General features: G+C 42.9%; 1 long non-coding RNA gene across 1 annotated transcript; it reads right to left on the bottom strand.

Moving 5' to 3' along the window:
• Nucleotides 1-10,183: 10,183 nt before the first annotated feature.
• Nucleotides 10,184-11,120, bottom strand: LOC121601623. Its single transcript, XR_006006145.1, has 2 exons — nucleotides 10,429-11,120; nucleotides 10,184-10,363 (listed from the first exon to the last, which is right to left on the bottom strand). It is a non-coding gene; the product is annotated as an uncharacterized LOC121601623 (long non-coding RNA).
• Between the last annotated feature and the right edge of the window lie 9,960 nt (nucleotides 11,121-21,080).

Below are 21,080 nucleotides of genomic sequence, written 5' to 3'. Positions count from 1 at the left end.
GTCTGATTAGTTAATGGGAGTAATCACACCGTTTTGCTCAAGTCTATCTAATTCCTTTTCGACTATTTCTCTCATAGCATAGGCCACTGGCCTTTTGGGTCGAAAAACAGGGGTAACATCATCTCGAAGTTTTAATTGCACCTGAACTTTTTTACATACTCCTGTTCCATTGAAAACTTCTGGAAACTGCCTTTGGAGACTTATTATCGTCATCTTTGCTGAATTATTACTGATATTGTTGCAAAATACATTCATTGGCACGGACCACAACTCGAAAAGTTCGATCACATCTGCACCTAACAGCTTTACGTCTGCTTTTGCCACCCGAATTACTGCAAAACGTTCAACACCATGAATTATGATATTCGCCGAGAACTCTCCGATTAGTTCAAAAATCGTGCCCGCTGCTGTTAGTGCCTTCACTGTTGGCCTATTCAATTGCGGTTCGCCTATCTGTCTCCAGGACTGCTGTCCTATTACCGTTATATCAGAAGCAGTATCCAATTGTAACTGTAACGACCTTCCGTTCACGCACACTGTCACGTATTTTCTTCGTTTCGTTATGCAACACGCATTCACACGCACCACCCTTACGTGTGTATTAGAATAAATTGTTTTCTGAGGGCTCTTTCGATTTCTGCAAAATCCTTCCTTGTGACCTACTGTTCCACATTGCTTGCATTTGTGATATTTGAATGTACAATCACGCACCCAGTGCTGCATACCACAATACCAGCATGGGGTTTTTGGTTTGATGCCTGATAGACCTCCTCCATTTTGCAAATGTTGCTGACTACCATTTTGAAAACGTTGCTGACTACCATTTTGGAACCGTTGCTGACTACCATTTTGAAATCGTTGCTGATTGCCATTTGCTTTTGGCAGAAATTTCGAGTTTGCTGACGGCCATTTTCTTATCGCGGCTACCTTTCTATTTTCACTATCTTCAATCATTGCGCTATCTGCGTGCAAATTAATTATGCCTTGACATTCGGTAGATAATTGTTCCAGGGAAATTTCTGCGTGCTTTTCGATCGTATTCAATAACCGCGTTCGGTACTCTAAATCATTTTCGTTCTTGAGACCACACACGAATACTAATGCCTTTAGTTGATTTTCCGTCATAGCTTTCAATTCAAAATCTTCACACGCACGGTTAACCCTACACGCATACGACATAAAGTCTTCCGATTGAGTTTTCACTATTTTCAGACACTTGTAACGCTTGCTTAAAATTGTCTCTTTCGCACTAAATAACGCTTTCAGTTTGGTCACTGTTTCCGCAAACGAAAAATCTCCGGGATGCTTGGGTAGCACAAAGTTCATATAATGCTCGTGTTCACTTGTACTAAGCTTCCTCAGAAGCACCCTAACCTTAGCTGCATCCTCTATGTGTAAAGCATCTTTCTCAAAAAGCTCCTCATAACGTGCGTACCACGCGGTAAACGTTCTGTTTTCTTCGGGTTCATATTTGTACTCACTGATTTGTCGCGCAATGAAATCCAGCGTTGTTTCTACTGGTGATTCACTGCTTAGGCCGGGTGTGGAGCGCTGCATAAGCGTGGTTAGCAGCTCCTGCTGATGAGCCATCTGCTGCTGCATAAGTTGCATCATCTGTATGATGGTTGCATTTGTGTCGCTTGGGCCGGCCGTGGCACTGTTTGGCTGAAAAACAGTTCCAATACTGTGATTAGTTAAATTTTGCCTTGGTTGGGAGAGACGCCTGAGATTCTCTTCCACTTCGAACTCCATTGCGTTCGGTTCCATTTTTGAGATGGATAAACCGCGCTACTGATAGCGGTTTCTGCTGCAAGGCGGTGAGTGTTTTGCGCGATGGCGCTTTTCTTCACGATGCTGTGTGAAGCTTCCTTCTGTTGCGATGGCGGTTTCCTTCACGATGCTGTATGGGTCTTCCTTCTGTTGCCTTTTCTCGTCGCCAGTTGTTATGTCCGCGTTGGGGTGATATAGGACGGAGGCCGATTAAAACTCCGGACACAACGTTTAAACTTTACAAACATATATTACAAAACTCCTTAAAGCTAACACGCTAAAAAGAACTGTCCGCGGCACGTCTGTGTTCCCTCGCTGCTGAACCCCGAAGAAGCACGATCGGCTTTCGCGCACGATCGCAGCCTCCCGATCGTTGACACCGAAACGTCTGACAGTTGTCGCACGGTCACGACAACCCAGAGTACCAATGTCGTGCTAGCGCCCGCAACACATATCAAATAATTAATATGGTGGCGAAAACCACCCTCTACTTGCAAAATTGCTCGAAAATTAGTGATATTAGTGGCTGGAAATCACGAGATTCGACTTACGCGGAAATTCGAGATACGCGGTATTTTGCGGCCGTTTTCGGTCCCCATTAACCGTGTATCTCGGGGACCGCCTGTATTGACCATGCAAAACGTAAACAATCCATCACCCGCTTGGCAAAGAGTAACTCATTTTGAAGCCTCTCGCTACCCCTGGCCTTAGTTTTAAAGGAATCATGCGACACACTCGCACTCCACTACCCCATCCCATGGAAAAATGCTCCCACCATCGAGGTGTTGACCAAAATTTCGCTGTGTGCATGAGAAACACACTCGCACTCCTCCAGCCCTCCATAGCCGATCGCTCCCACCGTTGCGAAGATGGGAGAATTTTTGCTCTGAGCGTGAGACCCTGAAGCGCAAAAGATGACACTATGTGTAAAGACGATCATAATTCGATATGGTCAAAATGCGTCGATTGTCGTTTCATTTATCTGGTAATGATGTTTTCACTTCATCATAATTTTAAACGTTCACAACTAGGCTGATAACAATATTTTCAAAGTAAATCAGAATAAAATCAATTCATTTGAAGTAAAATAAATTCCATTATACTTTATTTTGACCATATGATCAACACTTGTACATAGTGCCATTTACTTTGTATTCTTCACTCTCGCGCTGTGTTGTGATCGTTCCAAACTCATTGCCAGAACGAATGCAAATTTCATTTTGGAAGGATCGGTGTCGGAAGATGCAGTGAAAATTATGAAATGATAATAGAAAAGTGATTAAGTAAATCGTGAAAGATGTCAACGCAGGCGTAAATGCAGTTTGTTTTGTTACATGATCTACGGGTAAGTGCATGCATAAGAAGAAGCATCTTCCTAATGATGTTTGTGTTCTATCAATCGTATTACTTTTAATGTTTGTTTATTCTTCTATTATTTTCCATCACACCTAGCTATTTCATTACCAAAGCTCCTGATAACAGATCAAAGCAGATGGATCGGGCATACAGAGTCGCCGTTTAACTTAAAATATCTTCGTGATCGGTAAGTTTTAAATAGTAGTAGTTTTGTTCATCATTCTAATGCTCGATTTATCTTTCATTCCTCAGGCAAACGCATCAAACAGCATGTTTTTTCAACAGCATGCACCATCGGAGGAGCAAGCAGCTAACGTTTTGTTCGCCCAGCACGCACCATCAAGTATTGAAATGTTTTCAAATAGCTTTGTGAATAAAAAACTGCACACTTACTGTCGGAATTTCCTGGAATTTTTTGGTCGGGCTACGCTCGCGGGAATGGTGTGTCCGTTGAGGAGAAAGAAAGAAAGGGTGAGAGTGAGGATTAACCAAAAACGCGGCATTGAGAATGAGGGGAGGTGTGCTCAGTGCGCACGTTGGGACACTCACGATGCTTGAAATAAAATGTTAACAAGCATCGATTTCAAGCATGCATGTCGCGCAACATTTTGCCAAGCGGGCAATACATATACAAGCGGAAAACCATCTGTCAAAATCGTTGGCCAGGGGGGGGGGGGGGGGGTGGTTTCGCCAAAAGCGCTATAACTACACCTCATTATACATTCCACCTTGGGGTAGCCGAATGTTTTCGTTTATCAGTTACGCGTAACCGTAGCAATAGACGATGCGCAATCTCAGATTGCGCATATATTTATCTGTCAAACGGGTCGGTTTGATATATTTATCTGTCAAAAAAAAAATTATATATCTCGGACATATAATCTTGAAAATTTATGCGCAATCTTGGTGCATTCTGAAATTGTATGGAAATGACGTTTATATCTCAGGGTTGGCTACGCGAAATGACATATATTTTGATAAAACGAATATATGCGCAATCTGAGATTGCGCATCGTGTATTAATACGGTAATTCTGATCTTTTTTTTCAAGAATTCGTCTTGTTCAGTTCAACTCGTACAGGGAGTCTGCACTCAAATAAACTGATTCAAACTAATAATTTTCCTTATTCTGCCCATATCGCCGTGTGTTTGATGTCCAAAGAAGACGCGAAAATGAATCGGATTACAGGCGTCCCCCGAGTTACGACCCCCTCGAGTTACGACGATTCGTAGATACGACGATTTTGATTTTGACAGTTAAAAGTTGTCATTGACAAGAAATTGATGTATTTTTTTGAATTTCTGGGCTGATAACCGTTATACACACATTTCCAAAGATTCCACAACTACCCGATCTTGAATATACAATTGCGTTCATAAAAGCAGCAGTTCGTTTTAAATATATTTAAAAGACTTGTTAGCAGTAAGATAAATTTCATATATTCACTTTCTTATTTTTTTAAATACCAGTAACATACAATCTAACTAAATTGCTTCCCTTTTTATTTTACTTTATTTTATTTTCAAGTTATTTCAATAAAACTTCAAAAGGCTGAGTTCAAAATAATAGCAGTATTGAAAAAAACTTATTAGAATTACACTTTTTTTAATTTAAATTGTGCTCCATAATTTTTTTTCTTGTTAATTCATTACATTATGTTCCTTTTTTCGTGTTTAACCATTAGTATCCTGAAGCATTTCCTTTATTTTTAATAACAGCAGCACACCTTGCCGGCATAGAATCAACTAATGCCTGGCAACGGGAATCAGGTATAGCTTTCCATGAGTCCCGAAGTACTTTCCATAAATGTTCCAAATTTATAGGGTTAGCTTCAGAAACCGTGTATTTTATGTCCTTCCATAAATGCTAAAAAGGATTGAGGTCTGGAGACTGCGCTGGCCACTCCATAACATCGATGTTATTCGCAATAAACCAAGACTTAGCTCGTTTGCTAGTATGCTTCCATCCCCAACATCCCCAAGCCATGAGTTTTGCTCCTCCGTGTTTAATTGTTTTTACAGTATACTGGGTGCGACAGGCAACCTTTGGTGGACGTCTTACATACTCTCGACATCCTTTTGATCCAAATAAAACTATTTTAGACTCATCAGTCCACAAAATGTTACGCCATTTCTCCTTGGGCCAAGCAACACGAAGCTTTGCAAATTTCAGTCGATTTGAAACGTTTCGTTTTGTTAATAACGGTACTCTCCGAGGGCTTCGGCCTAGCAAGTTAGCTTCTATCAAACGTCTCCTAATAGTCACAGTGCTTACCGGTAGCTCTAGGTCATTTTTATTTTTTTTTAGATATCGTAAACGGATTTTGCTTCCCATTTTAAAGCATTACTAATCATTTTTGCTGAACATTGTAACGTATCCTGAATATCTGTATATGTGTAATGATTAGACTTAATTTGAATTAATTCAATCAACCGATGAACTCAAACTGAGCACAATCCGAAGGCAGAAGAATAAAGGTAGAAGAAATAAACCGACACAGAAGTAGACTGAAGATGTTGCCGGTATGACGATCCGTAAACGAATGACGTTTATTGTTCATTGCCGCGCGCACGATGATCATAACAGCGGTCATGATCAAGTTTGACACACGAAGCACAGTGGCCCCATCGTGGTCATACACTCTTAAAAATTTTTGCCGAATCTCAGTTGTGCAGATCTCGGCAAAGATCTCGGTTAAATTTCTGTTGCCGACATCTCGGTTAATGTCATTTTGTTTTGACGTTTACGTTTAACCGAGATATTCGGTTAGAACAAATCGAGATTTCGGCAAAATATAAAAACATTTTATTTTTATTTTAGTGATTTTATTTGCGTATCAAATGGGTTTTTTTATGTGATGGAAAGCGTTGGGACAGGCGCCGATTCAACCGCCGGATGGGGCACAGCGTTTGGATGTGGTACCGTTACAAGAAAATGAGCCGGACAAGGAGCGGGCACTGGTACAGGCACGGTTCTGTAAAGCGGGCAGAGTGAAACAAGTCTGAGTAAACCCTTTTTAGATTTCATGTGATCGAGTGTTGATACTTACCTCGTGTAGGTGACCGGAAATGAATCCTGGAGGTCTGAACGGTCTGGCAAAGGTTGAACCAACCGGATTAGCTTCCACATCTGATCCTTAAATAGGGACTGCTCCGAGCGACGCTCTGAAGAGCACCGGTTGCGTGCGCTGATGGAGTTTCCTAGCCCCAACCCCGCTTCATACCTGTGCTCGATCGCACGCTACTGATTCTCTTTTTTTTCACGCTGAGAGACTCTTTTTCACTTTTTTTTACATTTTTTATTTTACATCAATTTCTTCACACTCACTCCGAAAGGTTTTCGTTTCATTAGCACGAAATTAACAGAATGGCGAATGACAGATAGAATACCGAGCCTCGGCTAATCCAAGTAGTAAAGCTGAATTCTCGGTTATTTTGACGGATTATCTCGGTGACAGCAGTGTTAACGTATGTGCTCGGCATGTTGTGTTGCCGAGTTTCGGAACAAATTTTTATTTAACAGATATTTCAGTTTTAAATGGTACTGATTATCGGCTACTGGGTTTTTTCAACTGACATATCAGCAAGAATCGAAAGAGCCGACGGATTTCGGCAGTTTTTTTAACCGAGGTCGTGAAATATTTTTAAGTGTGTAAGATATTACATATGTTTTACCCTTTACTCTCATTCTTTTTATCAAATCTCTTTTCTCATCAGAGCAATGTTTACCTCGTCCCATTTCCTGTTCATTATTGAAATTTTTGTTGAACTAAGCGAACCATTGAATGATAATATTGAACTTGCTATACGTTTTAAACACGTCTCAGCACGTAACACAGCAAAACAGCTGCTTTTCTAGACAACGAAACGATACTTATCGATCAAATGATAAGCACTGCTATTATAATGATCAACTGCAAACCTGTTTCAATAAGCAAACACGAGCCCCAGCCAACAGAAAGAGACGGGAATATAAATGATAGTACTTCTTTGAAACGTGAGATGACACTACTACATTCTCAGGTGATAAGAGATCAAATCGTAGATCATATATATACAAAAACCGGTATCAGTATTCTAATGTGTGGCATACTGCTATTTTAATGAACACAATTGTATGTATAGTGTACGGCTTCTAAAATATAATTATTACATTATCGAACATTATTTTGAATAAAATACACGATATCATAGATTCCAACTCTTCAACTTCGGTTATAAACTTTATATTCATAAATATTCAACATACGTCTTTTTCGACTTACGCCTTGCTTTGGGACATTTTTTCGGTCCTAAATGTAGAGAATGGAAATAGCATAAGAGGAGCGAAAGAAGAGAGAACGTAAAACTTGTACTAAAACATCAAGAAAGTAATTAATTTTACATAGAAGAACGTAACCGGCTTTGCGACGTAACAGAGATTTCAAAAAGCCGGCGAATCAGAAAGAGATGGAAATGGAGAAGCAGAGAGAGAGATAGCAATATCAGGGCGAAATAAAACCCATACGTAGGAAACGTCAGGCTAGGAAAAGGAAGAAAATATCAAAAGAAGGAAACGGAGTCAGTCTTGTGTTTAGAGAAGTCGAGGACAGACGTAAAGGAAGAACAAGCTAATTATAATTTAAAGAACCCTTTAATTAGAAGGAACTTATATGAAATAAAAAGATGTCTAAAAGAACCTTAAATCACGACACCAAATACAGTCGTATCTCGGGGGACACCTGTATGTTGATTTAAAAAAAAAAAAGATAGCTTCTTGTAATTATAATTGATATAGGCAAACATTAAAAAAAAATCGCGCTCCTTAATGCAATTGAACCGCATATAATATCCATTCCAGGATCCGATGGTGAAGGACCAACGAGTTCAAAAACATTGCCTTCCATATCCAAAGCTAGGACCGTAGAAATATCTGAACTTAAGTGCATTTATATCGAAACTAGTAAATAATTTGTTTGAAATGTTTACTAACTAATCAGGCGCTATATCCGCTTTGCCGTCCTAGCTTGTCCTGAAGACCTGTGTTGCGTACGACCTCATTATGAAGTAAAAGCATATATGCGGATGTAGCAAAGTAAAACACTTCAAGTTAAGACACTTCAGGTTAAAACAAAGTTCAAGCAAAACACGGCTCAAGCAATAGCGCGCGCTTCAGAAACGCAACAAACGCGCATATAAGAGATGAGAACCTAAATAAAGTAAGCGCATTCGAACACAAACCTCAGAATCGCTCGTTTCTTAATAGTCGGAGGCACTCTCCTTTCGACGAAGGAAAAATATACCCGACTAGGTGTAAAGCACCGGCGTTGGGCGCTGCGACGGAGCAACACATCCGCCAGCAGTATTAACCTGAAAGAACTTTACGGGGTATTTTGTGGCTAATGGCATGAGCTAAATACTACCAGCACTTCGAATTCTGATTTGTATGATTTAGAAACCGAGATCTTTTGTTTATTTTTTTTACAGTCCTCCCATGTTCTTCCAATATTTTTCCATATGTTTCTCTTGTCCTATTAGCTTTCGCGGCTAAGGAAGTTTCGTCAGTTTTAAACAGGGTTCATGTCTCATTAGTAGTTGCCCCTTCTCCTAGGAAATAGTATTTCCACCTTTTGATCACTTATCACATCCAATATCCTGTAAAACAAGCAGGTGCCCCGGACTGGGATAACTGCTCCGGCACCAGTTCGTCAGACTCTTCAAAACGGCGCTGGTTTTCTTGCAGGAGCAGGGTTTGCTGTTTCCTTAGTCGTCTGTAGATCTCCACGTTCCAGGCGCAAGCTGCATGCTGCATTCTTCTCGGATAGTGCTCGTCTGCACTCTTCGTCGAACCATTCCTTTTTCTCTCGACGCTTACTTTTTTTTACTACATTTCACCATACGCCAGTGGTCTGCGAAGGGCATCCGGCAATGTTTTAGTTGGCCGGGAGCGCTTCCCCGAGTGCTGTCACGTTCCCCTCCGCCACATCTGCACACTTCAACCGGTACACGTTGAGTCTTGGGGTAGGCTGGCTCCGTTGGTTATCAATCACGGTGGGTTTCTGGCGCAGCTTCACCATGACCATGGCTGTACGGCTAATTGAGCATCCTGACGGAAACGAAGACCGACAGGATACAATGGCTGGGGCATGTTATGAGGATGCCGGACTCATGTCTTATCAAGAAGGAGTTCAACAGCTCAGCAGGAAGCGCAGGACACACAGCACATCAGGTGAAGCAAGATCTGTAGGAGATCCGGTGTCTACATCGATGGGAGGCTCTGCTTGGAAGTCTGTATCATACACCCTATGTTATGTTTAAACACTTTTGCTTTATTCAACACTTATTAAACATACGATATAAATAAAATACTAGATGAACAAACACTTTAAACGCATACTGTATGGGCCGCACACCAGCCGCACCGAGCGCCCCTGCCGAGAGCTCCTGCTCGATCGGCTCGCTAACACACTCTAACTGTGCGCTCGGCACAGTGAAATAATTTTATTTTTTAATTTCTCGTAGAATTTCATCACACGAGATTCTTTCCGTCCAAGAACAGTCCTGTGATCTAGTGATGGGCGTTTCGGAGCGCACCAACGGCTCCGGACTAACGGGTCCGGAGCCAGCTACGCTCCGACGGCTCCGTAGCCGGCTCCGCTCCAAGGGCTCCGCAACCGGTTCCGGACTAACAGCTCTGCACTCACGGCTCCATTCCAACAACTGCGGAGCCGGCTGCGAGTCCACTGTTCCAGAGCCGTCGACGAATCAACGGCTCCGAACTAACGGTTCAATAGAGACAGCATTGCATGCTAGCCTAATCAAAAAACGAATATATCTTCTCGTGGAAGCTAACACACGATGTGATTGCAGTATTGACATGTATGACGTCATAATATTTTTCATGTTTGATAGAGGCAGATAAACCCTATCCACATTATTTCACTTTTCATACAAATTATATGATAAAGAGAAGGAGAAAGAGATGAATATGAGGGTCACCGAGAAGAGCACTTGTGAAGGAAGAGTAGTGGCTGAGCCGGGGAGTAAATGTTGAACGGTCCTGTTGTAACAATTATAATTAGGAAATAAACTATAAGTATATTTGTGCTTATGCATAGTTGTTATTTAAGTTATTGTCCGCGGTTCCATGTCGGTTCGTTGCAGTCGTCATGTTCGAGACGATCGTCTATGCTGCCACTGTTGCCGTTCCAGTTCAAAGAAAACAAATATTCATTCCGTTTTGGCTGCAGCCTTATTCCTGTGGGGGACGATAATGCATGTCACCTTGGGTGTAGCTTAAGCAGTGTTTTAGTAAGGACATACCACACAAGCTTCTACCTTATCATCATCTCAGCACCGCAATTTCGAAGGAGGGATACGCATCATCATCGCTGCCGCAAGTTCGTCAGTGCCGTCACGGTCCTAGTTCGGGTCAAGTGCAATAGCGGAACGAAAGTGTTGCCGGTAGCATTTTTTGCACCAACTCATCACAGGTTCCCTGACCAACATAGTCAAAAGGGTGTCATCACATCGATACTCTTTCACTGAATTGTTCCGTGTCCGTTCCAATCCGAATAAAGGACGAGCTGTTATGCGCGAAGCGACATGGGATCTGGCCACTTCTCATACGAGGGGCAGCATCTGGGACAGCACAATAACCCAGTTTGGACACTGTTGCTGCTGGACGGCATGAACTCTCGTCCACTGAAGCTAGGACAGCAATACCAAACCTGTAGAACAATTGAAACTGATGAGACAATCCGACGATATCCAGGGCATGTAAGCAAAATTGACTTAGCATTAACCAATCCAACATAGAAGTCATATTCTATAAATGATATAACTAGTTAGCATGAAGAATAATTGTAGCAGTAATTTCGTCTTCTGTAAAGTTATTTATGTTGCTCGTGCCAAGCAACAGCTGGTCGGCATCTATTTTGACAGAAAAGTTGTAAACAAGGTATCCATAATGGTGACCCTCTCAAACGCTCTGTCGTAACCTGTATAGAGTCTAATAACCTTGATGCTGATGATTCTGCTGTGCCGCTCCCTGGGACGGCGGCAATAGTGTGACGACGATGATGATGACGATGATGATGATGCCGCGATGATGATGGTGCCGCGATGATGATGACGATGATGATGATGCCGCGATTATGCTTGCCCCAGGGCAGCAGCGATTTATCTTCGATGACGGCGGCAGAGATGAAAATACTCGGGCGGCATTGTTCCTCGCCCTCCTACGATGCGTTGGCTGCAGCCGGGGGAGAAATATGTATCCCGTTGGAACGGGGCTGCAGCCAGGGCGGCATGGCACATCGCCCTTCATTTATTCTGTGGCTGCAGTCGGAGCGCAATTGGCGACGCCCGTTCAACTGCAGCCGGGACGGCATGCTACCTCGTCCCATCTGGACACTGTGGCTGTAGCCGAGGCGCAATTGGCGACGCCTGTTCAACTACAGCCAGGGCAAAAGCGTTCGCGCCGATGTGGGCTGCTGTGTTGCAGCCGATGCAACTTGTGCGTTGCCGATCCTTCTGTGCTGCCGAGGCGGAATGTTACGTCGCCGTGGTGAGAGGCAGGGCTCGAGCCGCGGCGGAATTGCTGCCTCGCCGATGATGCGCTGAGCTCGAGCCGGGGCGGTATTGCTCGTCGCCGATGGATCGTTGTTTTGCTGTGTTGTGACGAGTAGAAAACGCCCTTAGGCACTCAGGAGCCGCGCGCCTCGGAACGTGAGTGTGTTCGGGTTTAGCCAGGGATACAAACGTGAGGACACTCTCGGATAAGCGGTCAAGCTAGTAGGAACGCGATTAGGAAGTAAGCGGAATAAAAAGTATCCTGTTAGCTGTATAAGTAAACGCGTGTTGTTTAACGTTTGATATTACGAACCACCCGAAAACGTAACAGTGGCGACGAGTGATAAAAAAAAGTGATGTTAAAAGAAAATTGTATGTGTATGTGAACATTAACATTATTCCGTGATAAAATTGGTGTTAAAGACAAATATAGCAGCGAGTGAATTGTACGAGAAAAAAAAAAGAACTATCAGTGAAAGAAGTATTGTGAAGAAAAGTGGACAAAATTCCGTCTAAACGCAAGCGCAGCAGAATGAATCCAAGTGGCAGCGAATCATCGGAAGAGGAGCAACGACGGCTTTCGCAGATGTTTTGGCAGCAGAGCGCAGCAGCCGTACTCCAGCCTGCAAGCGGATCGTCCAGTGCGTTCGTGTTGGGGTCATTGGACCAGCAAGCGCGCGGTCAAGTGGCGTCAGTGCAGAATCCGCCATCGCTTGTAACAGCGCCGGCACAAAAGGCGGGGGTGCCGCCATCGCTGAGTGCTGCTCCCGGGCAGAATGCGACGATATCGCCATCGTATAATACGGGACAAACGCTTTCTTCCCAACCACAAAATGCTTCGTCACCCGATCTAATGCAGATGATTTTACAATTGCAGATACAAATGAACCAGTTGATGATGCAGAAACAACACCAGCCAGAGCGTCAATCTGTGTCCGTTCCAGTGCTTAATCCGGAGCAAATACTGGATTCGTTAAGTTCCCATGTAAGAGAATTTCAGTATGACGAGGAAGCTAAAATTACTTTTGCGGCTTGGTATGCACGATATGAAGATTTTTTCGCAAAAGATGCATCGAGGTTGGAAGATGAAGCGAAAGTGCGTTTGTTAGTCAGAAAGTTAGGTGCTGCGGAGTATAATCGTTACGCTAATTTTATATTGCCGAGGTATACGCGAGATTTCAGTTTCCAAGAAACGATAAATAAGCTAACGGCTCTGTTTGGTAATAGGGAATCTCTATTAAGCAGAAGGTATAAGTGCCTCAATACAACAAAGGCTCGTGGGGAGGATTATTTGTCGTATGCGTGTCGTGTAAACCGTGTGTGTGTAGATTTTGAAATCGGCAAGATAAGTGAGGAACAATTAAAATGCCTAGTGTTTGTATGTGGAATTAAAAATGAAGAAGATGTGGAAATAAGGACACGTTTGCTATCGCGTATCGAAGATCGTACAGATATAACGCTAGAAAGCTTGACCGCCGATTGTCAGCGTATTATCAATTTAAAAGAGGACAGTGCTATGATAGAAAAAGTTCACGAGGGTAATGTTTATGCCGTAAAAAAAGATGTTAAACAGCAACAGGGGTTCCAGCACAGGCAACGAAGCAAGCAACAGTTAAAGTTTTACCGATCATGCTGGTCATGCGGAGGACAGCATTTACAACGTGATTGTACTAGAAAGCGTATTGTGTGCAACGTGTGTGGTAAACAAGGGCACATAGGGAAAAATTGCTTTCACCGAAGAAAACCGTTTGGATTCCGTCGAAGGAATGATAGTGCAGATCTACGTGTGGTTCGAGTAAATGCTATGAGCGTATGTGGTCGGCGGAAGTTCGTGCCTGTAAAACTGTTTGTTATAAGGTTTGTTACTGTGAGGTTACAATTAGATACAGCTTCGGATATTACGGTTATAGATCGTCAGTTATGGAAAAGAATTGGGAGTCCATGTTTAAGGCCAGTGACAATAAGAGCCAAAACAGCATCTGGTGCTAGGTTGCAGCTAAACGGAGAATTTAGAGCACAAGTTGGGATTAAAGAAAAAAGTCTAGTAGCAACAATACGAGTGGCTGATGCGAATTTACGATTGCTTGGTACAGATTTAATCGATCGTTTCAATCTGTGGTCTGTACCGATGGATAGATTTTGCTATTATATTTCGGAAAATCGAGAGAGGCCAGCGGAAAGTGTAATGTAGATAGAGCAAATTAAAGAGCAATTTCCGACAGTTTTTCGCAACACATTGGGATTATGTACTAAGGCAAATATAAAGCTGAAGTTAAGAGAAGGTGTTGCATCTATTTTCCGTCCCAAGCGGCCTGTAGCTCATGCCATGGAGAGTGCCGTAGATGATGAGTTGAATAGATTAGAAAAACTCGGAGTTATAACACCTACAAATTTTTCTGAATAAGCGGCTCCCATAGTAGTAGTAAGGAAAGCAAATGGGCAAATTAGAATATGAGGCGATTATTCAACAGGGTTGAATTCATCTTTATGTGCTCATGAATACCCGCTTCCATTGCCCGATGACATATTCGCAAAGCTATCAGGATGCCACATATTTAGCAAGATAGATTTATCTGATGCGTTCCTTCAAGTTCAGATAGACGAAGATTACCGACATATTCTAACAATCAATACGCATCGTGGCCTATACTACTATAATCGCCTCCCACCAGGCATAAAGGTTGCCCCAGCAGCTTTTCAGCAACTGATCGACACAATGCTAGCTGGAACTAAGAGAGTGTGTGTGGGTATATGGATGATTTAATCATCGGAGGCGCAACCGAAGCAGAACATGATAGGCATTTAAAGGATGTGTTAAAGCGAATCGAGGAATATGGATTTACGATCAGAAACGAAAAATGCGAATTTAAAACGAATGAAATAAGATACCTGGGGCACGAAATTGATAGTCAAGGTTTAAGACCAGATCCAAATAAGATTGCAGCGATAAGGAATTTACCGGAGCCTACAAACCTCACTGAGATTAGATCGTTTCTGGGAGCCATTAATTATTATGGAAAATTCGTGCCGAATATGCGACAGCTCCGATTTCGCTTGGATGAATTATTAAAGCACGGAGAGCGTTTCCAGTGGGATCATAAATGTAAAGAAGCGTTTGATCGGTTTAAGAAGATACTTTCATCAAATTTGCTCCTCGCGCACTATAACCCTAATGAAAAGATAGTGGTATCAGCTGATGCATCCTCAGTTGGGTTAGGAGCTACATTGAGCCATAGGTATGCGGATGGTAGTATGAAAGTGGTTCAGCACGCTTCGAGAGCGTTAACAGAGGCAGAGAAACGATATAGCCAAATTGACCGTGAAGGGTTGGCAATAGTTTATGCAATAACAAAATTCCACAGAATGTTATATGGACGGCATTTTTTACTGCAGACGGATCATCGACCGCTATTGCAAATTTTTGGCTCTAAGAAAGGCATACCGATTTATACAGCAAATAGATTGCAAAGATTTGCATTAACTCTGCAATTATACGATTTTGAGATCGAATACGTAAGAACTGAGCAGTTTGGCAACGCGGATATATTATCCAGATTGATAAAAAACCGTTCGCAACCAGAGGACGATTATGTTATCGCCAGTATAGAGATGGAAAGAGATGTAAAGGCTATGGCGATAGAGGCTATGAGTAATTTTCCTATAAGCTTCAGGGAAATAGAAAGGCATACATCGGCAGACGCGATGCTACGTAAAGTGCGACATTATATACAAGATGGTTGGCCAACAAGCGTGTCTTACGGTAATGAGCTAGCATGTCTTAATAGCAGAAAGGATGCTTTAACGCTTATTGATGGTTGTATTCTTTTCGGGGAGAGAGTGGTGATACCACAAAGATTGCGAGAGCGTTGTTTGAAGCAATTGCACCAGGGTCATCCAGGTATGCAAAGAATGAAGTCAGTTGCACGAAGTTATATAAATTGGCCATTCTTGGATAGAGATATAATGGAGTATGTCAGAACATGTTCATCGTGTGCAACTGCCGCAAAATCACCACCACATGAATCTCCACAGGCTTGGGGTAAAACTAACACTCCATGGGAGCGCATACACGTAGATTATGCAGGACCCATTGATGGGGAATATTTTCTGATTGTAGTTGATGCACACTCTAAGTGGCCGGAAAAATTCAAGACACCAAGTGGTACATCAACAGCTACGATAACTATGTTGAGAGGATTATTCGCCCGGTTTGGCATGCCGGTGACTTTAGTAACAGATAATGGTACGCAATTTACCAGCGAAGCATTCAGTGATTTTTGTTTGAAAAATGGTGTGCATCATATGAGAACAGCGCCGTTCCACCCTCAGTCAAACGGCCAGGCCGAGCGTGGATTCGTTGTGGATTCGTTTAAAAGGGCATTGCGGAAGATAAGAATTGGTGGCATGGCGTTACAAGAGGCAATCGACATATTCCTGCAAACGTATAGAACAACTCCAAATCCTCAGGTAGAGCAGAACAAATCACCCGCAGAGCTCATGTTTGGAAGACATATTAGAACCTGTTTTGAGTTACTGCGGCCGCCACCAAGCCTAGAGAACCAAGCCACATACAACAGCACGAGATTATTCAAACAAAGCGATCTAGTATTTATCAAAGAGTATAGCCGAAACAATTGGAAATGGATACCTGCGGTTATAGTTAGAAAGATTGGCCACGTAATGTATCTGGTGCAAACAAATGATCGGCGTACTAGGAGGTGTCATATGAACCAGATAAGACAACGATTTTATGAAAGCACTGAAAACAGGTCATTAGCTAGCATTCCTCTAAGTGTTTTGTTGGAATCATGGAATTTACCGTTACCGCCGCAAACCACGATCAATCCTAGCGAGACAGAGACACCCGTTGCATGTACGTCTATACCTCAGACTCCTTCGACGTGCATGTTACAGCCAGAAAGCGCGTCACAGCCAACAATAGCATCATCAAGGTCGACGCAGCATACCCCTTGTCATCGCGAAGCCCAACAGCCACTTGCACCTCGTCGCTCTTCTAGAAATAGAACGGTACCACGAAGGTTTGCACCCTATCGTATGAACTAAAAGGGGGAGATGTTGTGACGAGTAGAAAACGCCCTTAGGCACTCAGGAGCTGCGCGCCTCGGAACGTGAGTGTGTTCGGGTTTAGCCAGGGATACAAACGTGAGGACACTCTCGGATAAGCGGTCAAGCTAGTAGGAACGCGATTAGGAAGTAAGCGGAATAAAAAGTATCCTGTTAGCTGTATAAGTAAACGCGTGTTGTTTAACGTTTGATATTACGAACCACCCGAAAACGTAACATGCTGCTGCTGCAGCTGGGCGGAATGCGTCCTCGCCCGATGAAGCTGGGGGCTGCAGCATGGGTGGAATGACCCCATTCGATGTTCCAGCAGCAAGGCGGAAAGCTGCCTCGCCTGTGGTGCTGCTGGCGTTGCTGAGGCTGCAACCCGACGACCTTCCTTGTCGCCGAGAGTGTGTGTTCGGCTGCCCCTGTGGTCGCCAATGATGGGACGGCAGCCGGGGACCTCGGTGTTGGCGGCGGTGGCGACCCAAACCGTTCGCGGTGTCGCGTAAGCACGGGGACTGGTGCCAACGCGATGGCCGCTGCGATGATGCAGCAAAAACGAGATGGGCCCGATCGCGATGGCGTCCGCGGGTTCTTGTTGGGATCCCCCTTACGCTGGAGGATCCCATCCTCGTCGCCACTGTTATGTTTAAACACTTTTGCTTTATTCAACACTTATTAAACATACGATATAAATAAAATACATGATGAACAAACACTTTAAACGCATACTGTATGGGCCGCACACCAGCCGCACCGAGCGCCCCTGCCGAGAGCTCCTGCTCGATCGGCTCGCTAACACACTCTAACTGGCCGCTCGGCACACACTAAGCCTTGCGCTGCTTAGTGTGTGCGGCAGTGTGCGTGACACACTCGCGTCCTCCTGGACGTTGACTGGTGGTAGCGCAACTGCCACGGCAAGTCCAGGGGTCGGCACGGCTGCCCACAACACCCTATGCTTTCTCAACGCTCTTTGATTTAAATTAAATGTTTTACATTAACCAACATTTTTCGATCCCTCTCAACAATACAGGGTTTTCGAGGATTATATAGACATGTTCAGCGAGTTGTAGATTCGTTCAGGCATATAATAGACTCTTCCAGCGAGATATAGAATTGTTCGGAAGTAGGCGTAGACATGTTCGGTTATACTGTAGAGCTGTCACTTTCGTACCCCTTGGACTGCAGCTTGGATCATTCTCATCAGGAGGTAAACAAACAGTTTTCGAAAAAATAAGCTTTTTTCAACTAATTTATGTATTAAACAGCTTGGGTAATGATTATTAACTACTTTTAGGACTTTTAAGAATGAAAAATTGAACCCTGCGGCACAGTGTGTAAACAAAACAAATGACAGCTCTACAGAATCGCTGAACATGTCTACGCCTACTTCCGAACAATTCTATATCTCGCTGAAAGAGTCTATTATATGCCTGAACGAATCTACAACTCGCTGAACATGTCTATATAATCCTCGAAATCCCTGTAATATCTGATGTTTTGTTGCTATGCAATGTAACTTGAATATAATGTATGACATGGTATATTTTTAAATTATCACGGAAGTAGTGAGATTTATCATGTGCCACACCCATAGCATTTACTCGTCATAATCCCAGTTAATTTATTAACACATCTAATTTTGTTCTGCTTTTCAGATGAAGACAATATTTTTTCGAACGACAATGCGAACGAATCAGTAGTTAATGTTTCAAATGAGCAGATGGATTGTTCTGATGACACAGGTACAGTATCGGACATTAAGATAGGACCCTGTTTTTTCATCGCACCGTGCACTTGTTTTACCACGTTACTTGTGTTTGTTTGTTTGTTTGTTGTGTGTGTGTGTGTGTGTGTGTGTGTGTGTGTGTGTGTGTGTGTGTGTGTGTGTGTGTGTGTGTGTGTGTGTGTGTGTGTGTGTGTGTGTGTGTGTGTGTGTGTGTGTGTGTGTGTGTGTGTGTGTGTGTGTGTGTGTGTGTGTGTGTGTGTGTGTGTGTGTGTGTGTGTGTGTGTGTGTGTGTGTGTGTGTGTGTGTGTGTGTGTGTGTGTGTGTGTGTGTGTGTGTGTGTGTGTGTGTGTGTGTGTGTGTGTGTGTGTGTGTGTGTGTGTGTGTGTGTGTGTGTGTGTGTCTGTGTGCGAGTGCGCGGGTTTGTGTCTGAAAAACGTAGCTTGCCATGATGTCATATTGCGTTGAAAGTATTGATAATGTTTGTTATCATGTGAAACAGCGTGCGTACACACTTGGATAAAAGCTAAAATTTGCATCGACAGCAGCGCTTGTTCCTTGGACGAAAACGCAGGTGTGCTGATTCATGTGCATGCGACATCGATGCGAAATGGACACGCGCACAATAGCAAAGAACTCGGCATTCCCTCACAGGTGTTTCTCCAGTGCAGGCCATTGAAAGGCCTGCGTGCATCTCTGCGTTGAAGCTCGTGTGTGCATAGGAAACTTTGTGCGTGCCTTGAGCTTGCGCGCAGTTGTTCTTTTCAATGGGCGTTTTGTTTCATGATCGCGGCAGTATTCTGTTCTCGATTTAAATGGGTAGAAGCTCACTCACTTACTTATAGATAGTTTTTATCCATACACTTTTTTCGCTGCTCTACAACGATGTAATTCATCACGTGTAGAAGCGGAACGCAGGCTGAGCACGGGATCAGCCGTATCCAACTTTTTAACCAGCGCGTTCTTGACGGTCCAAGCAAGTAATGTTAGTAACAATAGGTCGAGGTAAACATTGTACCGATTATCAGCGCCATATGATAAAGCGAATGGCTGCTGCTGGCATTAAGCGCAAAACGATCGAGTTCATAATGGAACGATCGCGCTTTTGTGGCAGACGCGCTTCGGACAACCGAAACGTGCTTAGACAACCAAAACGCGCTTGGACAACCGAAACGCGCAAGTCAACCGGACGTCCTCAGAAGACCACGGTGAAAGAAGACCGTAAAATTGTTAATATATCGAAAAAACACTGATCGCGAGGGCGGTGGTCCTGCTTATTACATCAAAAACCTTACCCAAAACACAAAAAAAACAACTACCAAATCTATCCGAAACGACATACTTGTGAAACAAACAAACACACACACACACACACACACACACACACACACACACACACACACACACACACACACACACACACACACACACACACAACCTGGCCCAACGGGTGCATGCTGCGTTGAAAAAACCAGGGTCCTATCATTTTGTCCGATACTGTATGCCTTAACTTGTTATTTTCATTTAAAATGCTTAACAGTTCTACGTGCGTTTTAATTAAATGATTATCGAAACAAAAAAAAAAAATTAATACATTGAGTTTAAAACTATGAAAAACATATTATATATGGTCCACGCAAAATTTGAAATAATGGATGGTTAGACTCTTTTAAAACGTTTATTGCGTTATTAAGAAGACTAAGACAACTGATTAGCTAGCTTGCTCAAATTACCATTCGACGGAACCGAATGCTTGTGGAAGTTCAGATATAAAATAGGGATACATTACATATTTATAAACGCTTTACGATATGATTTAACGTTTTGATCATATTTCTCATCAAATTGTAAAATTTTTTGGTCTAAGAGTATTAGGCCGAAAATACACGGACTTGAACTTCGCGGCCGCGGAATTTCGCATGATGAAAAAGGTATGAATATGACAGTACGGAAAAGATGCTGTTGACAGTTTGTGTATGGGTTTGACAGCATTTCCGCATCCGCGGTCCGCAATTCCGGTTCGTGTATTTTCGGCTCTGTAGAGAGAGGTCTTGCAACCGAAATTCATAAGAAAAAAGAGCATTCTAATCTAAATGTGTTATTAACACTATTATTAGGTTATTAGGATATTTGTTGAAGTATGTTTTCTAATAAAACATAGGGGCTTAACAATTTGATTCCTTCCCATTATTCCTATCATTCCATGTTTTAAAGTTTTATTATTCTAAGAACCGGATTGCTGGTTCGGATGCGACTGGGTGTCAACTGTAACAATGCTTCTAGAAGACCCAAAAAAAATTCCGTTCCAATTTTTGGCGACACTTTCTATGTGTCAAACCGTCCTTGTTTTAGCATCAATGTACAGTCAGTCCAAAAAGTATTCGTCTAGCTGAATATTTTACAGAAAAAGGCGAATTATGGCTGCAATACGTATGGAGCGATAAAAGTAATGATGAGGTTTGATAAAGGGACCATCAATACACACGTTTTGCTAAAAAATAAGCATTTAAATAGTGCAATACCAACCAAAAATACATAAAAAACTAAAAAAGTCGTTTGATGGGCGCGCAAAAAGTCCATCTAGCTTTTTAGTTATTTATGCTGGGCA

Source organism: Anopheles merus, unplaced genomic scaffold, assembly GCF_017562075.2.
Source record: "Anopheles merus strain MAF unplaced genomic scaffold, AmerM5.1 LNR4000129, whole genome shotgun sequence".
NCBI lineage: Eukaryota > Metazoa > Arthropoda > Insecta > Diptera > Culicidae > Anopheles > Anopheles merus.
This window is presented reverse-complemented; position numbering and strand designations above follow the sequence as displayed.